This window comes from Astatotilapia calliptera, chromosome 7 (genome assembly GCF_964374335.1).
Source record: "Astatotilapia calliptera chromosome 7, fAstCal68.1, whole genome shotgun sequence".
Classification (NCBI taxonomy): domain Eukaryota; kingdom Metazoa; phylum Chordata; class Actinopteri; order Cichliformes; family Cichlidae; genus Astatotilapia; species Astatotilapia calliptera.
Window position 1 is genome coordinate 29469613 of NC_137428.1, and position 5038 is coordinate 29474650.

Consider the following 5038-nt stretch of genomic DNA (forward strand, 5'->3'; position numbering starts at 1 on the left):
TAGACAGCAGACAATACTGACAACATGACACAGATAATGGATGTGCAATGGTGTAGAGTGCAGAGATGTTGGAATAGATTATAGAATAAATGGTTAATGGATGGATAAGTAGTTACTATATGTACAGTACACTGAAAAAATGGGAATTGGCAGGCTTTTGAATTTGCACAAATGAATTTAGTTAATGCTACACAAGCCTCTCCTGTTTCTCTTATTTACATGATTAAATAAAGTACCAGTTACTTGATTATAAACAATACTGAGACTACTCATTTTTCTTGCATTGATTTAAAGTGACTAAATTAGAATACTAAAACCATTGTAATCATGTTTGACCACAACCGGAAATGATGCAATATATTCAAAGACAACAACTAAATGTGATTGGATAATAAGACCTACCTTATCCAATAAGACAACAACATAATTTAAGGACAGCGCAAGTGACCGCCAGATTCTGGAAGACTGTTCAGCCGCATGCAACCTTTGGCACTGAGTCAGGCATAGTGAGAAGGTAAGTAATTTAAATACATTTGTTTTAGTTGGGTACGTTTTCACAGAATTGTTGTAGTGCATGCTATATGAAACGTAATCTGTAATGCATCTACATGTTGTTTTTACAGTGCTAGCTAAAGTTGGTATTAGCTTTGTGGCTAAAGCTGAAAAATATTAACGAATTGCACATAGTCGGGAGAAAGCAGCTGTTGTCGGTCAGATATGGAATTTATGCATGTGACAGAGAGCACTGACGTTTTTGATGGCTTAGCAAGTTAAAACGTCACTGAGAGAGCGCAATAGTGTTTGTGTTACTCGTGCTAGCTATGGCTACAGTGGGTAATTAGTCTGGCTGTAACCGTCAGAGTTTCAGAAGCTGGGAGGGCCACAGTGCCATACCTTAATTCTTGCTGATGACATGCACTCAAGTTATAATAAGCATCCTGCCACCTTAGACGTGGGTTTGAGAACCTGTACCCATAAATGCCAAATCATTTTTCCATTTAGTCATTGTTTTAGGTGAAGTGTCACTTACTTGACTATTCTATCGGTCATGCCCAAATAATACAGCAGATATCTACAAGGAGATAAGTTTGTTCAACAGACTATGTCTTATTAAGTGATGTATTGTGAATTTTCCGACATCGGCCCAAAACAAATTAGGACCCTTTCCCCCCCTCTTTTTTTCTAGTTTGTGTAGAACATATGTGAGCTGCTTCTCAAAACATTATGTATAAATGAGGGAAAGATTGGTACTTTAAAGAAACCATTGATGCTCTTCTGGACTGGAATACCTTTCTTCAATTAAAATTAATGTTTTTTGTGATGGTGGAATTTTTACCTTTATGATTACAGAAGTCAAAACATCAGATGATGATAGCTTACCATCTAAACTCCCCATCTCTTGGCAAGTCTGAATTAGAGGGCTCAGCTGTATCGGCCTTTCTAGTGGATTTGCTTAAAGAGGAGATAGCTTAAGTCATTAGGTACATATTCCCTGACATTCTAGAGGTCAACCTTGCACAGTGTGTGACATTAAAGGGCATAACTTATAGAAATGGAATGGTACTGGCCCAAAGGGCAGCAGGTGGATTGCCAGAATACTGAAAAACCATATCTGCATTGTACCACAGCATATTCTACATTGTCAGAGAGCTTGGTGGCTGGTACAGAGAGCACGACAGAGCTTTTGAGCTCCGCCTAGTATCCACAAGAATATTCACTCTCGCTTCGCTCTGTGAACTCCTTGATACTTATCCATTGGTTGACTATGAGATTGGATCAGTCCACATTGTGACTTTAAAAAGGCATATAGAAATAAAAGGTGTTCATATAAGTGTAATAGGTTCAGTCGCATGTATTTCATTAGATAAATTCTTCTTTTTTATGTCTGATCTTTATAACTTTGAGTATTGGGTATGGATAGCTTTATGAAAACTAAACTGAAATGATTCTTTCTGAATGTCTGATATTTAATTCTTTTTTTCCTACAGAGTCCTATGGGGAGTCCTATGGTCCTAAAGACTGTTTTGGCTGACGGAACCTGTCGAAGGCTCACTCTCTAATGGAGCGCCTGAATCAACTGAGGATCTCATCGTTGAAGTCAAGAGACAGTGTTGTCTTCAGGGCAGTTTCAGACTTCAGTTTATGGATTCCTTGTTTGGGAATGAGTTTCTTAACCTTACCTCAGTTTCAGAAGTAGCAGACAAGGGGACTCTTAAAGCTATTGACATGTCAAAGCCCACCACATGGATATAAAAAAGAGTAACAGAGTTGGTGAAACTCAAGATGGAAAAGACTTTTTCATACAGAAGACATGAAGTTGTTCGTGATGCACCAATGGTGGAGGCTTTCATGGCAAGGTGGCCTGCTCTATTTGATTTCCATGAGGTAAGGTTTGCCTCATACACGGTGTTCTTGTGTTATTAGCCTAAAATGGTTAAGGCACAGTTGTTATTTGACAGCCCATTTCTTCAGCATGAGTGATTGAGGCCTTCTTCCAGGTATTAAACCTTTGAAGCTCATTTCTCTGTGCTCATGTTTTCAGATCAACGCTGAGTTTAAGAGAATTGCCACTATCCCCCCTCAAACAAAGTTCCTGGCTCAGCTGGATCTCCACTTGGACAACCTGGTGAAGTTGGTCAACAGAAGAGGAGAGCTTGGACTAATACTGAAAAGAATTGTGGCATAAATGGATAATGTAAGTGATAAAGCCTCAACATTCACTTAACATGATCCTCTTTGGATGAAATTTTACAATTGTGGAAGATTTCAAATGTTTTCCCATGATAAATTCTCTCATTTTGTATTTTTACATCTGCTTGTTTTTTTAACCTTCACTTTGTCAACTTATTATTAATTGCCAGTAAACCTATTATTAATTTGTGTGCCTTTACTTTAAAAACATTCATGTAAAGTACACTATTAAAACTTAAATGAAGGACAAGAGCTGAATGAAGATGCTAATTACATACATTTCATTTCAGTGTGAAGATGTTGATGCTGAGTGTGTCAAGGGAGTGTGTATCTACATGGGTGAAGACCCTGGCATGCTTATCCAGGAGTATGTGGTATGTACTTGTCTTTTTTTTTTTTTTTTCTTTTTCTTTTTGGACTTTCCACAGTGTGTCATATTACTTACTTGGAAATGACTAACATGGCTTCTTTTTTACAGGGCATGGAAGAACGTGCCATCAGTGAGACTGTTGAAGACACCACTGTTTGAATTTATCTTCTTAAAGAGCAAGCTTCAGCAGATGAACAAGAGTTGTCCTTGCAAGCATCAGGGTGGCGAAGACTTTGGATAATGTAGCATTTGCTGTGATAATGCTATTTGGACTAATGTATGCATTAAACCTTGCCTACCCTGCTGACCTTCGCTACAACTTTGACGTTTTCCAGAAGGTTTTCATGGAACTGGATGGAGCTAAACTCTCTAAAGTTCTTGCTTTCAAAAACCATCTGTTTCATTGAAAAGTCAAAGACTGCACTTCTGCAATTCTTTGCAGTTTTTCATTTTGTGTTCAGTAACGTTATACTGCTTATGTTTTTATTGCTTTCCCCTCGTGTGACTGCAATGCAGGATAATTTTTCCTTTTGGTATCATGTTGTAAGAAATTTCTACTGACGATTTTTAGCAATATGTTCTAAGTCAACCTTAATGTCCTGCTTACATGTTTAAAATGAAGATTAAAATTCATGTAGGTGTTTGGTATTAGTTATGTAACAATGTCATTTAAGGCTCAACTTAGTTGAAATCTTATACAGGTAAATACATGTACAGAAGCTGAAACTGTTGTCAAATAACACACAAGTTATATTTGGGTAAATCTGTTTATTCATAAAAGCGTGTTGCTTTTTTTCAGGTAGTCTTAATTTAGTTTACATTTTCAATTGTGTAATTAATACAAATGTTATATGTAAGAGATGACGGGATCATCTATAAGCACTTTCTTTTATTTGCTGCTGAGGTCAGTTTTTTGTGAAATATTTGCAAATATATTCTCAAACTAACTTTTTCTTTTAGTTATTTCTGCAGGCTATCTTTAAAAATGTGTTAACAAGTTTATATGGATGCGATTTTGGACTTGTTCATGGCAGAATTGCTGCTTTCACTGCTGTTACAGTTTAATAAAGGTGAATTGTTCAGTAGCACTCACAGTCTTTGCCTTTTTTGTCAATAATAATCAGTTAATATTTCAATTGAAAAAATTAAGTAGGATTTAAAGCCATAATTTGTGTTGCAGGAACATAATTGCAATGTGTTTACATTACATAATATCATTGCGTACCACTGGCAAATAAAAATAAGTTGGTGTTAAACATTAAAATATATTGACATTATGCAATACATTTATATTATGATAATAGATTAATATTAGTACATCAAACATGATTTTTTAAAGTAATCTGATGTAAATAAAATACTTTGATCTGACAAGCATTAATTACTTGAGGGAAAGTGGAAAATTAAGTCAGTCATACTTATTCATATTATGTGGGACCGATGTACACAATAAAATCAAGTAAATTGAAAGAACTTTTTTTTTCAGTGTATGTACATGAGGATTGACAATATATATGTTTTAACCTTGTTTATCATGTTCAGATCGTTTTTAAGACGTTCCCAATGAAAAACCAAAATAAATTAAATGACACATTTTTAAGAAAAAAAAAAAAATACATGATGTGCAAATGTGATACAGATAAAAGCTCATACTTGCAAATTAATACATATTTTTTATTAGAAGATTCAATAAAAACTCAAACAAACCACAACAACAACAACAACTGATGCCCTCAGGGGTCGGTGCGTTGGTGGTTCTTGGTGTCCGGGGCTGGGCGCTCAGGTATGTACCAGCTCACTCCCGGTGACTACTTGGCGGGGCCTGGTGCCTGTTGCTCGGTCAGGCCTCTTCCGGGGCAAAGACCTCTGGGCCTGCGGCTCGATTCACTCTGGCACAGCTGGCTGCAGCCCCCTCTGGCTTCTGCTCGGTGGCTACTGGGTGACGCCTCGTCTGGGGATCCTCAGCTCTTTCCAGGA

The 5038-nt window shown here is 36.9% G+C and overlaps 1 long non-coding RNA gene across 1 annotated transcript; it reads left to right on the plus strand.

Moving 5' to 3' along the window:
- The first annotated feature begins 1163 nt into the window (after positions 1-1163).
- LOC113025910 (uncharacterized) lies at positions 1164-4242 on the plus strand. Its single transcript, XR_013910455.1, has 3 exons — positions 1164-2385; positions 2543-2695; positions 2982-4242. It is a non-coding gene; the product is annotated as an uncharacterized LOC113025910 (long non-coding RNA).
- Positions 4243-5038: the final 796 nt, after the last annotated feature.